Source organism: Ostrea edulis, chromosome 9 (assembly GCF_947568905.1).
Source record: "Ostrea edulis chromosome 9, xbOstEdul1.1, whole genome shotgun sequence".
In the NCBI taxonomy this organism is placed as follows: Eukaryota; Metazoa; Mollusca; class Bivalvia; order Ostreida; family Ostreidae; genus Ostrea; species Ostrea edulis.
In genome coordinates this window covers 59,693,156-59,707,957 of record NC_079172.1, presented here as the reverse complement: position 1 = coordinate 59,707,957, position 14,802 = coordinate 59,693,156, and the positions used below count along the sequence as shown (strand labels likewise).

General features: G+C 32.1%; 1 protein-coding gene across 1 annotated transcript in view; it reads right to left on the bottom strand.

Moving 5' to 3' along the window:
• LOC125658266 (slit homolog 1 protein-like) overlaps positions 1 to 14,802 on the bottom strand; it is a 229,518-nt gene that overhangs the window by 14,774 nt on the left and 199,942 nt on the right. The window lies entirely within an intron of this gene.

The window sequence follows — 14,802 nt, the reverse complement described above, 5'->3', positions numbered from 1 at the left end:
CATTTATCTAAGTCATTTGTAGTCAAATATATCAACGATAACATTGTTTGTTTTTCAGGGGTAAAACAGTGTGATTTGGTTTGATGTTTTCCGCTACACTCAACAATTTTTCAGTTATATGGTGGCGCCCAGATTTTGTTTGTGGAAGAGAGAACCCAGATACCATGCACTTGGGAAGAGACCACCGACCTTCCGAAAGTAAACTGGGAAACTTTCTTACTTTAAAACAGTGTGAAAAGATGAGAACATAAAAATAGAAAATATAGAGAAAATTATTGAGTGTGGTCTATAGATAGTTTTGAAAGTATTATGTTGTTAGTTCAATCAAAGTAATCGCATCTTAAATTCGAGATAACACACAAGAGCGAGTTTTAAACATAGTCAACATAACCTATGCATTTTCAAAACAACAGTGTACTATCATATGCAAGGTGAAGATAACGAACAGTGATCAATCTCATAACTCCTACAAGCAATACAAAATAGATAGTTGGGCAAACACGGACCCCTGGACACACCAGAGGTGTGATAAGGTTCCTAGGAGGAGTAATCATCCCCTGTTGACCGGTCACGTCCGCCGTGAGCCCCACATCCTGATCAGGTAAACGTTATCCGCAGTTATCCGCATATATTAATGGTTTTCCTTTTAGTTCTAGAATTTTGTAAGTGTTCAAATGAACCAAGTGCGTGTTGCCTTAGATATATGAAAAATATTAATTTTCATTCATATGTCGATCGCACACCGGTTTATCCCAGTGAACTCAATATAAATGATACAACGTCTTAAACATATGTTTCCTACTTGGATGTTTTACTGAGCAAAGACTTTGATAGTAAACTAATAAATCAACTTCGTGACAAATGGGATTAATTCCGATTTTCTACCGTTAAAAACTCATCTTTATATTTTCTTTCTACTTGTATATTTGTTTGTATCTTCTAACTGGTTTGATACGCGAGAACTTGCCCTGCATATGATCAATTTCTAAATCAATGCTGTATTTTATTTCAACTTTTATATCTGTTTGTATCTTCGAACTGGTTTGATACGCGAGAACTTGCCCTGCATATGATCAATTTCTAAATCAATGCTGTCTGACATCTTTCATACCGATAGTTAGGCTGTTCTTGGCACACTGATTTTGACTACATATAACTCCGTTTACCTGATCAGGATATAGGGCTCACGGAGAGTGTGACTGGTCGACAGGGGATGCTTACTCCTCCCGAGCACCTGATCCCACCTCTGGTGTGTCTAGGGGTCTGTTTGTCTAACTATCTATTTTGTATTGCTTATGGGACTTATGATATTGATCACTGTTCGTTATTTTCACCTTTCATTATACTGACAAAATCGTTTATGTTTCAGTAGTCGTTTAAAGTCATTATTCCACAAAGGGGTATAGAGCACTTGGTATGCAATTTCGCCTACATAAATACCTGTTTTTTTAAATATCATTTTTTTTACAAATATTCTGCTATACAATGTCAGTTTATACTTGTGTTTACCCAAATTACTTAGTAAAAATATCGATATGTTGATAGTATCTTTATTTGATAAGCATAAACATCACCGTGATTATATAGAGTATATAGTAGATGTAACGTAATGGGCATAATAAATTGCAAACTGTTGCAAAAGGCCATCCTAAACCAGAAATAAAACACTGAAATTGTGTACTTGATTATGACTGTATATAAGTCCGTTTGAAGAAATTTTGTTTAAGGTGGCCCTCTTGTTGAAAATGGATAAAATATGAGAAAATCGTTATCAAAATTTACCTCGAGATTTAGCAGCCTGTCAAACGTTAAACCTTTAAACTCACATGCCTGGGTGGCCTAATGGTTTAGGTGATCGGTAATCTTACACTTAAACCATACATTCCGAGTTCAAATGTAATATTTTTCCAATATTTTTTTTTGCTTTTCATTTTTGGAGTTTTTTAGGGGAAGATTAAATGTAATACATATATTATGACAAATATTAGTCATTTTCATCATAACTTCCAATATTTGCAAGTTACGACTTAAAGAAAGGGATTTATTCCGAGATTATTGTAGTTCCGTTTGTTTACACTAACATGTTCCTGTGTGCACAGGCTTTTCGAACCGTAATGTGGCTGACGAAAAGCTAAACAAATACCACAAGAAAAAAGACACAAAAGCACAGCATGTAATAAGTAAAAATAGTCAAGGGAGGAAAAGAACTGTTATACAATTTGACTTCTCAAAAGAAAATATAAAAACGCATGTAGCAACTGTCATACGATATTTTGCCAAAGCTAAACACTCGAATTATCAACCAAAGGCAAATAAACTGATGACATCATTAAAGGCGCTGCAGTCATGTGTGTTAAGTAATGCCATATATAAAGGGGTTGTTGTGTAATATGAATGCACAGGTCTATGAATGTTGTTTACAGGAGCATGTGTGTGTCATATTCTCGTATTTTGTTTACAGCTTTTATGAGATTGGTCGGTATACAGTAACTCTTATAGAGCTAATTTCTGGGGACCCTCTATAAAAATTCGCTATAAGCATAATTCGCTATATGTTTATAGCGAATCCATAATTCAAATATAACAAATTCGTTATAAAACTGATTTGTTCTACATGTATAACAGTTATATAAGAAAACAGCAATGTATGACAAACGGGATGATTTCAGCTTCTCCATCGTCGACTTCCCATATTTATTTAGCAATATTCCATTATCACCTGCATATGGTGTTTATATATCTCAACTGATTCGATATGCAAGAGCTTGTTCTGCGTATAGTCAGTTTTTAAATCGAGGTAAGCTACTGACTAACAAGTTGATAGTACAGGGATTTCAACAGTCTCGATTGAAGTCAGCATTTCGCATATTCTATGGTCGTTATAACGATCTACTTCGTCAGTACAACCTTGCATTGGGTCAAATGCTGTCTGACGTGTTTCATACCGATTGTTAAGCCGTTCTTGACACACTGATTTTGACTACTGATAACTCTGTTTACCTGATCAGGATATAGGGCTCACGGCGGGTGTGACCGGTCAACAGGGGATGCTTACTCCTCCTAGGCACCTGATCCCACCTCTGGTGTGTCCAGGGGTCCGTGTTTACCAAACTATCTATTTTGTATTGCTTATAGGAGTTATGAAATTGATCACTGTTCGTTATCTTCACCTTGCATATACTTGCGTTTGTATTGTGTTTAAGATAAATGAAGCCTATATATTTTCGAGAAGAAATATTTTATACAAGAAATATACACATTGATTTATATATGATAATTTATCTTATGCAAAAACATGTCGAGAGAAAAATGTCAACACAATTTTGTGCAATACATATGCATGTGCAGTCTATTGCAACTGTCATTTACTTGTTGTTTTACACAAATAAAGGAGTGTATTATAAAATAAATGCAATCAAACTTCAAATTTAATTAACAAGAATAGTAAACAATACCGACAATATATTTCCTAAACGTATGTGTAAGTATTGTTTTGCGTTAACAACCTTTTTAAAAAAAATACAAACGGAAATTTTGTAATAAGTGTGAATCCTTAATGTCAATGGAAACCGATTGTTAAAAATCCCGAAGAGTTTAAAATGAAAAAAGTAAATTCGTTATAAAAGGTGATTTTTACGTTCAGTTTTAATTCAAGGGGAATAGGAATTTACTTCGTTATATCCGTAAATTCGCTATATCCGTGTTCGTTATAGACGCAGATTTTTATATAGAATATATATAGAATTTGCCAGGGAACTCATTTTCACTTCGCTAAAGTCGTATTTTCGCTATATCCGTGTTAGCTATAGTCGAGTTTTACTGTATTTGTTATGTTCAACTTCTTTTGTATATCACTGTTGCGGATAGTATCTGTCTAGGTGTAAGATATCGGATGTTTAATTGTGAGAATGTTCCCATTTTAGATCATTGTTTAAACGTTGTATTTCTAATAATTTTCATTTTAGTTTGATTAAATTGGTTCATCAATCACAATTGTAAATTTAAAATTTTCTTCTTTCCTGCTATTTCAATGGAATCTGAGTAAAAACTCGCGAAACAATGAGGTTTACCATTTTTAGCTGAACTTTGAGTCAAATAAGATTACAAAACAATGCCAAGTGATAGATTTGACACAAATTAAATCATGCGTTTTAAGACGTATATTTTATTGAAAGTAGATACTAACGGCAAACTAAGAACTCAACTTTATGACAAACGGGAAGATTCCAGCTTCTCCATCGTCAACTTCCCATATTTATGTAGCAATATTCCATTATCACATGCATATGGTGTTTATATCTCTCAACTGATTCGATAGGCAAGAATGTGTTCTGCGTATGATCAGTTTTTTAAACCGAGACAGACTACTGACAAAGATGGTTATGATGCAAGGAATTTGACAGTCTCGTTTAAAGTAAGCATTTTGCAAAAGTTTTGGTCGTTATAACAATTTAGTTTGCCAACACAACCTATCAGTGGGTCAAATGCTGTCTGACTTGTTCCATGCCGTTTACAAAGAAACTCTTGGCACACTAATCTTGACAGATAATTCCGTTTACCTGAACAAGATACCGGGTTCAGGGTGGGTTTGACTGGTCGACAGGGGCTGCTTACTCCTCTTAGGCACATTATCTCACTACTGGTATGACCAGGTGTCCGTGTTTTTGTAACTCTTTATTTGGTATGCCTTATAGGGATTATGAGATTGATCACGGTTCGTTATCTTCACCTTCATATATATATATAAAGCAATACTAGAGTGTACAATGTGTCCGGAAGCTTTATTTAATCTTAACATCTCATGCTAGTTGTTGATGATATTTTTAAATGATCCCATCCTATTTTCGCCTTTTCTTGATTATATCACTTTTAAAAGGAGCATGTCCCTTCATTTAATCATGCTTTATAACTTATTATGATTTGTGCCAAGTTGGAATGAAATTGGTTCAGTGGTTCTGGAAAATTAAATGATTCTAAAATGTGAGGCACTCGTTTTCCCAACTTTTGTATGTTGCCTACTCCTAATACTTCTGTTTCTATAAATTCGTAAGATTATTTATTTAATGAAAGAAATTCCATTGCAAACAATTTATGTTACAACAACTTAAAGATGAGGAATAATATCAGTGAGAGGTCATGTTTAATGTTACATTGATTGCGTAATTATGGACACTGTTTGATACTGCAACACACGTTTATATTGTTTTTCCTAAAACTACAGTTATACCATTTAACGCCCAGCGACGCCTTTTGACGCCTTTTAAGTGTCGACGTGATTAAATTGGTGGCGTTTTATTAATAATTAGAATATAATGAAACAAATTATATTTTCAAAACGTAGAGTCAATACTAAACAATTTTTCTACTCAAAGTTTTTCTGTACGATGTTCGGAACTTATCGAAAACATACATTGAAAATCGTACATCGTTGCCGGAAAGTAAGAAAATTAAGCCGTAATGACAAAAATTTGGCTATCTTCTGTTTGTTACATCTTTTATAACAAAGACAATGATTAAAAATGTATATCATATTTGGAAAGCTTGAATCATTTGCTACATTTTTTCGGCCCCTTAACCATCCAGTTACCACAGCCAGTATTGCGAGACACACTAGCAAGAAACATAGTGAAAATAATCGGCGGTGCAATCGGTGCAGTTGCCTAGGCGTGAGGCGAGATACAGTGTATGGGTGTAATGTTTGCAATATTCACGTCTGTAAAGGTGCATATTTCCCAACACACCATGTTAAGAATCTGCTACCTCATGATTAGCTGTTGATATTGTTGTATGTTATGATAACCAGCATATTCTCATTACCTTTGAATGCTTTTGATTGCTCTGTTTTGATTATTGGTATAAGCCATTTGCTGTTACTGTAATAAGTATGAGTACATGTACAATTTTACAAACTATTTTGTTTTTGTGCATCAATTTTATCATAAGATTTGAACTTGTACTATTTATGTTTTTATGATATCAATACTTACATGAAGTTGATATTGTGATACAAAGTGAAGTTTATTGAGCAGTTTTTCTATTTCAAGGGAAGAATAGAGTAAAAAAAAATTATTTTAGCCATTTTTTAAGTTTTGAAGGAAAATAAGAAAAAGTAATGCCATTCAAGTGTAACATGCACATTTAGCACTTCAATGTTTATGTATATCTAGAATAAATATCACTATTTTGTAAATGTGAATACTCTGTACATGTTTATGAATACAAATAATCCTAATTATATTTAAATGATGGCTGTTAATCATTTAATTTGAGTGTATTATAAATAGAAAAGGGTAAAAAAAAACCACCAACAGCACATTTTTGTAGTTTGTGGGTTCATTTCGTTGTCATGGCAACGGTTACATCACATTTCACTCCATAATTGAAAACTTCAAAAAATTTCTATTCAGGATATATATGGGTTGCTTTTTGAAAATGTTACTAGAAAATGTCTTAATTTTTATTTGAAATTTTTTTATCAGCATATAACGAAAACTAGAAAATGTCTGGTAGTTAAAGGGTTAACGAAGACGTTTGTAACGAATTCATGCTTGTTGGAAAATAATATTTATTCCTCTATGAAACAAAAATAAAAAAACAACAACGAAGTTTGGCTTTCACGAACTAGCTGGTCCTGGAAAGTTTGTGTTAACCGTGTTTTATTGTACAATGTAAACATGGGTGCAAATCGAACTCAATGTCCCATGGATTTTCTAGTTGCAGTTAGATGATAAGAAAAACAAATAGTTGTTATGTTGAAAATAAAGATTGTATGTTTTAAGTTGAACACAAAGATATATCATATATTTTGAACCCTTGTTAACATGGATTTTTCTATATGGGAGAGGGGTACCAATTAGTATCAGTAGTGACTGTAATCTTTACCTGCCGACTTTAGCATATAAAACAGTGAAAAATGATAATAATCGGAGAATAAAGTCTTGGATACTACAACTTTAAAAACCAGTGACATCATCCATTGTGTTTAGTAATTGAATAGTTAAACCATTCAATACTTAGCAGTTTAAAAGTCAAGTATTCAGTCCTAAACTGTTGAATAGTAAACGGTTTACTATTGAACAGATATTTATTCAATTGTTGGTTTAAAGTTTGCATGTATAAGAAAACTAAAGATTGTACATAACTTTTGTTACATTTTAATTTCCACAGAAAACATCTAATTTTATTTGCACACACCGAGCTGAAGCATCCACAGGATTACTTTATCACGGTTGAACGAAATTGCTCTTTACATGAATTAAGAATCCCATGCACAACGTCACTCGCTTCTTCGTGTTGTTGACCGCATGTTCTCATGTAGGACATGAAAGCATCAGAACACTGACCTTTTTGATTGACAATCAGTGGCGTAACTCAATTGATGAGGTTGATCTGATGAATGATCAGATTAAAATCACACTACACCAGTGTTTTACACATGTTTATCTCAACTTTAGAAATGATGTTAATTTCAATGTACTTGTATGCGTATCATTCATCTTCAGTTGATTTGGCCCTCGAGCGAAGGTACAAAGATGTATCAGAAATAGGTGTCACAGAAAGACTATTAGCATAAGTATTCTCTGTTTTATCTTTCAAACCAGTACTACATATTTATGTATTTTCTATTCGGTACTCATTTAAAATACCGGTTGATTTAATAACTTCATCAGATATAACAGTTTAATTTCAGGTCAAAGTTTGCTGAATATGATGGACTTGAATTTCTCTCATCTTCTAAATCCAAAATATCCCCGAGTAAACTATCTGTATCCACGCCCGAGCTACATATAACTTCATTACATTTGATTTGAGTAAAGTAAATTTCATACACTGATTCCATTTCCCTTCTTTCAAGAAATGAATTGAGTACCTGTATGAGAAGCTTTCTATAGATAATTTCACTGTTGGCTAGATGGATGATTCTGGGCAACAGATCATATCTGTCAGCTGACCGTGTTCAGAGCACTCTCATATCTATATTCTCAGCAAGTGAATAGTTGAATGGTTTTTATCAATAGGAAGGCACAGTTAAAGGACTTTTTCAAGTAAGATAGATAACTCGATGGTGTTGAATACTTTAGTAAAACAGTCCCAACTCGGGCCTTCAGCTCTCGGTGGAAATGCTTTCTCTGAACTATTCAACAACAGATATTATTTCCCCCTATATTATATTACCTACATCACCAAATGTAAAATATGAAAACAGTTATCGCTCTGAGCATTCTCCAGTAGTTGCATATTGTAATATATATGAATTTAGAAAAGGAAAAGGTTTCTGGACATTTTACAATTCTTTATTAATAAACAAAAGCTCATGTGCAGTTAGTAAAGCAAAATATAATGTCAAAACCCAGTATGTATGCCCTGTTTATAGTATGGAAAATTTATGTTCTGTTAATGATGAAAAGTTACAATTAACAGTTTGTGATAAATTATTTCTGGATACTCTGCAAATGGAAATTAGAGGAAAAACTACCTCACACTCTTCTAAGAAAAATAAAACAGGAGCACGAAATTCAGTTAGAAAAAGAGATGTTAAGATTAAAACAGAATGCAACAAAAATATTGGAAATAATCTAGCAAACAAACAAAAAGAGATTAGAAAATATAAAATGAAAGTTCATTGCATTAGATGTCGAGTTAATTGGATTGAGGAAGGAGAAAAACCAACAAATTATTTTGCAAGCTGAGAGTCCAGAAACAAATTCCAGAAATAATCATAAATGATAAATGTACAATATGTAATCAAGAAGACAATTTAGAGGAAACTAAAAGAGTTTATGAAAATTTAGATAAAAAGAGAGAAATGTAGAATCAGACTGTAGTATTTGCAATAGACTAAAATATTATAACACATCCAGATTAAGTGAAAGAGAATCAAGTAGTTTATAGTTGCAATTACTAAAGAAGATATGTTTTTTTTAATATTAAAAATGATAAAAGTCCGTAACCAGATGGATTTACATATGACTTTTTAATTTTGTTTGGATAAAGATATTAGTAAATTTGTGACAAGGACAATAAATAATACTTATGAATTAATGCAATGTTCAGATACAAACAGACTAGGAATTATTACTTGTATATCAAAAGTAAGTAAACCAAGAGAAGTTTTGAAAAATTGAAGTCCCATTAGTCTTTTAAATGCTATTCAAATTATTATTATAAATTAGCATCTGGGTGTATATCTTGGCGAATAAAAAAGTACTAAGTAAATTAATACAAACAGATTAAACTGGTTTTATAAAATGAAGATTACATTAGAGAAAATATCAGAATGATTTAAGACATAATGGAATGTACATAATGCAATCAAATCCCTGGACTATTAACAGCGTTATCCAGAAGAAATAGCAATTTGTTCGCTTATTATTTATACAGTAGAAACATCCTAAGATATAATAACAAATACTGTGTCATACAGAAGGGAATTATATCTGATTTTATCAATCCAGAAAGAGGCTGTAGACAGGGAAATTCTATATCCATATATCTTGTCCTATTGTGTGATGAAATTTTGGGTATTTTTATTCACAAAAATAAAGATATAAAAGGCATATTAATAGATGGAGAAGAGTACAATATTTCACAACATGCAGACGATACGTCATTAATCTCTGATGGATCACTCGAATCAATGGATGGAATTCTTAGATAAATATATTACTTTACAAAATTATCAGGGCTTAGAATAAATTTTCAAGAAAAAAAAATGATATGGATTGGTAGTAAAAAATTCGCAAAAGATGTATATCATCATTCTAGGTGGACGAGTTTGAGTGGAATAACACAACGTTTGATATTTTAGGGATTCAATTCTTAGTGGAATTAAATAAAATGATCAATCTTAACTATATATCAAAGTTAAATGATATAAAAAATATTAACTCGATGGAAACGACGAAAATTAATTCTTATTGGTAGAGTAACTGTAATTAAGGCACTAATTATCCCTAAACTAAATCACTTGATACTTACTTTACCAAATCCATCATAGGAAATCATAAACATATTCGAAGATGAAATTTAACTTTTTCTTTGGGAAATAAAATCCTCAAATAAATACAAAATACTACCATTCAGGATTACAGAGATAGTGGCCTTAAAATGGTGGATTATTCTAAGTTTATTTTAGCATTAAAATCAACTTGAATCAGAAGATTAATGCATTCAATGATGGACAGTTTTTTTTAAAATAGAAAACAAAATGATACGATGTTTCCCATGGACTTATTATGCCTAGCTCTTTGAGAATATTCTACACCAATATGATAGGGTGTTAGGATATATATAATATTTTCATTGATAGAAAAAAGGAAACAAGTATTTCAACATTAAAATGGAATGAAGATGGATATCATTTCAATTCGAGTGAATGAAGCAAGATTTTTTGAACTCCTTTTAAAAGTCACAAAAGAATCAAACTTCATTCGTTACAGCTTCAAGTTTTACATGGAACAATTCCCACAAATTCGTATCTTTATAAACTTAAGATTAAAAAGTCCCCAACATGCTATTTCTGCAATAATGAAATTGAATCAATCGAACATCTATTTGTTGAGCATCATTTGGCAAAGGAGATTTTGAATGATATTGAAGAGTGGTTATTGTACAAGTTTGAAATATCTTTATCGTTTGACAAAACAGCAATATCATTTGGTAAATATAAGAACAATAATGTTTATGAAGTACAAAATTTGATAAGTTTGATAACTAAGAATCATATATTCAAGTAAGTGTAGAAGCCACCCAGTGCTAAGTACAAGGGTCTAAAATCAATTATTGAAGGAAGAATCATCATAGAAAAAAACGTTGTTAAAACAGAGTTTAAAAACAACTGACAGTATATATGTGATATGTTATAATTCCTTTGTATATAACATTTTATTAGAATTTTTTTTCTTACTACCCCCAAATGATCATGTACCCCAATAATATCATTAATATGTATTTTTTCATTTATTTGACTTTTTATCCTTTCTTCTTTTTTCTGTTCTTTTTTTTTTTTATATTAAAAACAACTTTCACATTATTATGTGTGTATGTCTATGTGCGTATTAGTTTATATGTACAGTAATGTGTATGTACATGTAAATGAATATATGTAATATATTAATTTGATGTAAAATGGGAGAGCTGAATAGATATTGCAAATACCATTACTATTGTCAATGATGTGGATTGAACTGCATGCATAGTATATTCTAATCATATTAATTAAAAGAACTATTTTTATGTCAGCCTGCCCCAAAAGTAAAGCGATACCATCTCATATTATATCGATCAATAGGAGTGACATATGTACCTACAAAAATGGGTGTTGCAGTAAGTAAAAATATCAATGACACATTTCCAAAGTGAAGGGACTAAACATATTTCATACTTTTCATAGTAAAGGTACTCGGCATACATGAAAGGTGAAGAGAACGAACAGTGCAACCTTATAAAAAGGGGCGTTCACGCCACTGTAACAAGTTATACTATAAAATTAAGTCATACATAATTTGTTTTAAAAATAGGCTATCTTGTTAACTCCCCAGCTATCTTAAACATATAAATAAATATACATGGAAAATTTGAAAATGAACATATGAATTTTATTTATTGTAAACCCCCAAAACAGCCCCTGACTGGTAAATGGGTTGACATAGGTATTGTCTAGTACAACGCATGAAAATTATCCTGTAATGTCAAATACTAGAATTGTCTCTGATAATCGATCTGAAGCCCTTGTTTTCAAGATGGAAACAATACTACAAAGTCAATGTATGGATTCTGATATGTTGCCTAAAGGCGTTGGAATTCCAACGATCCAAGGTTTGAAAATGTATTTCGGTGAAACCTTGAGCAGCTGCTGTTGAGGCAGTGCATATACGGAAACTATTTGTGTGGTAATTCTGAAGTGGAATCTTGCAAAAAGCTAAGACTGTCTGTAATTGTTGGGTAAAATATTGACGGGAGATAGGAGAGCCATCAAATAGCATAAACTGTTTTAATACATCGTTATAGCTAGCAATTTCTGCACCTCCATAACCCCCTCTGTATTGACAACTGATGATCTGCTTGATTGTAAGACGAGATGTACATGTAGAACAAAATTCAATCATATTGCTAAATATTGCAATTGATATTGAAATATACTGATTTATGGAACTAAATTAAGGTAAGGTTTGCGACATTTTGACATCTAGCGAACACAGTCATGTTGTATATGTGTATCAGTATGTTCAGTAGGCATGCGTCTTCTAGAAATGACTTTTAAAAAAGTTGCCCTTGTCGTTTTTTGACCAGATGGGCTTAATTTTATGATGTTTTACATTTTCGGGATATTTGTACAAAAGGGAATACTAGCGGCATAAAAACTACTCGATGCAAACTTATGGGGTAAAAAGCTGGTAGAATTTTTAAAAGGGTATTATCTATAAGATTAAACTAATTGGTAGAACACCTTTATTTTAAAACACAAAAAATATTACATTTTATATCTTAAAATAAAATTTCAATTATATGGCAACAAAAATGTATATTGAGCAGCTTTACGAAGTCTACGTCAGAAAAAATTCACTTTAAACATAATATTTGGATCATAAACATTTAAGAAAGCATATAAAATTTGTACCCACCGGGCTTTGTTTCCATGGTAATAGATTAAAAAGAATTATTTCATTTATGCGATTTGTCACTTTGTTTTATAATATTTGTATAACTTTTTAATAGTGTACTGAACATTTTCATGAACAAAATACAATTCTAGCCCCAAAATGATAAATGATGTTTATATTTATTTGTCAAGTATTGTAGTATCAAATTTTTTAGAAATTTTTTGTTTGTTTTCTAAATTCATTACAATACAATATATTCAATTTCCCGACGGGTTTTCCACGGTCCCGCTTCGTCATAAATGCCGTGTTTCATTAGGCCGAACCTGTCCCATATGCATGTACTACATCTTTGAGATAAATTCCCTTTTCTTGTTCCATTGCTTGATGTTTCTTTACATAGCTGAACATGAGACTGTTATAAAGCCCGGTCAGTGGCGGATTTAAGGGGGGGGGGAGCAACGTAAAGTTAGTGAAATTGACACTTAACAAATCTCTTATGTCCACAATATCCATGCCGTTATGAAGATGTTCCTCCGAAAAAATAAAGACTATTTTAAAATATACTTGAGACGATCCCTCTTTTATTCTTACTTGGTCATATAAGTCGCGTTTTTTTTTTACATTTCAAAGTTCATGGGATAAATCGCTCGATCAGCTCAAGTAGATGTCATAGTATTGAAATATAAAGTGTATGTAATTCGAGAGGTAAAGCGTGGTCAGGTTTTTAGATTTTTAAATGCTTGTGAATGTCATAAACATTCCTAGCTTCGTTAATGATGAACCTTGTCAAATTTGAGGATACTATTCACAAATAATGATTGATTATAACAGCATCAAAATAAATCCTACTTTCCCTTGCAAGATTCACAGAGATTATATGTGATCATCTCATGGTTTGACACAAAATATCAGCAACCGGTACCGATCATCATGATTTATCAGAGCCATGCTGTTGTTTACAAACAACTGACTTTCTCCATGTATTTAAAATATCGATGCCCATTAGGGGCGATTTCAAGGTCACAACAAAATTTTAATGGAAATTTACCATAGCGCATACTGTATATAAAAATTGTAGACTTTTATAATATCAAACAAAATAATTTATAAATGATCATTTGAGAAAAATTATTATTATTATTATTATTATCATTATTATGTCGTGGATATTTACACATACGCCGCTTGAACTTGACAGCGGTAGTAGATAAGAAGTAAATATCATGACATTTTCTCATCATACAACTATGCCGTGACACATTTTTTTCATTGTGACGTCATAAAGCGCCATGTGCACTGAGGTATAACAAGAGTTACTAGTATCTCCCTGACTCCGGGATCATGAAACTGTCTTAAAATTAAGTCAAATTTTTGACTTTAAATTCAGATTTGAACTTAGCTAAGATTTCTGACTTAAATGGATCACAAAATGAACTTAAAGCTGACAGGAACTAATAAATATAGTATAATTCTATATGTCCGCCATATTTCTCTGCTAATCCGCCATATTAGTTGGAATTTCTATTGTTATATTAACAGGGTTCGCATGGTATATAAGGGGACGAGTTTTGGTACGCTTCACTTCACATCAGTGTCTTCGATTTACCTGTGCGGGTAGCTTCGACAGGTAACACGTACATCCCCGATACTAATTTATAGGACATCAAGAAGAAATGAAATCACGTTTTGGAACACCACGCAGTGCTCAAAATTATAATAAACATATCGTACAGTAGTAAATCATTCTAAATATATATATTTGGATAAATATATATAGAATGCCTTTTCTTTACGTGAAGGTGCGTACATTTGCAGTAAATATGTCAAAACTATACAAAACTGCGGACAAATATTTCATCTTTTATCTATTGATAAAATGGAATAAGAAAAGAGTATACAATCTATACCATTCACAATTACTTCAAGTAAAAGGCAAAGACATAAATACTACTGTACTTATAAAAATGGCATGTATGCTCGCCATGAAAACGCATCGAATGCGGACGACTATTTACCTGGGCCTACTCGTAATATCTGTAAAGGACCGCAGATGTACGTGTACACTTGTCGAAAATACTCTATGTAGTAGTAAAACTCCCTTTATTTGCATAATCCATGAAACAAAACGATAAACTCCATTTGCATTCCAACAGTAAACAACATTGTCCATTGTACAGACTGCGACACACTTAGCCCGTCC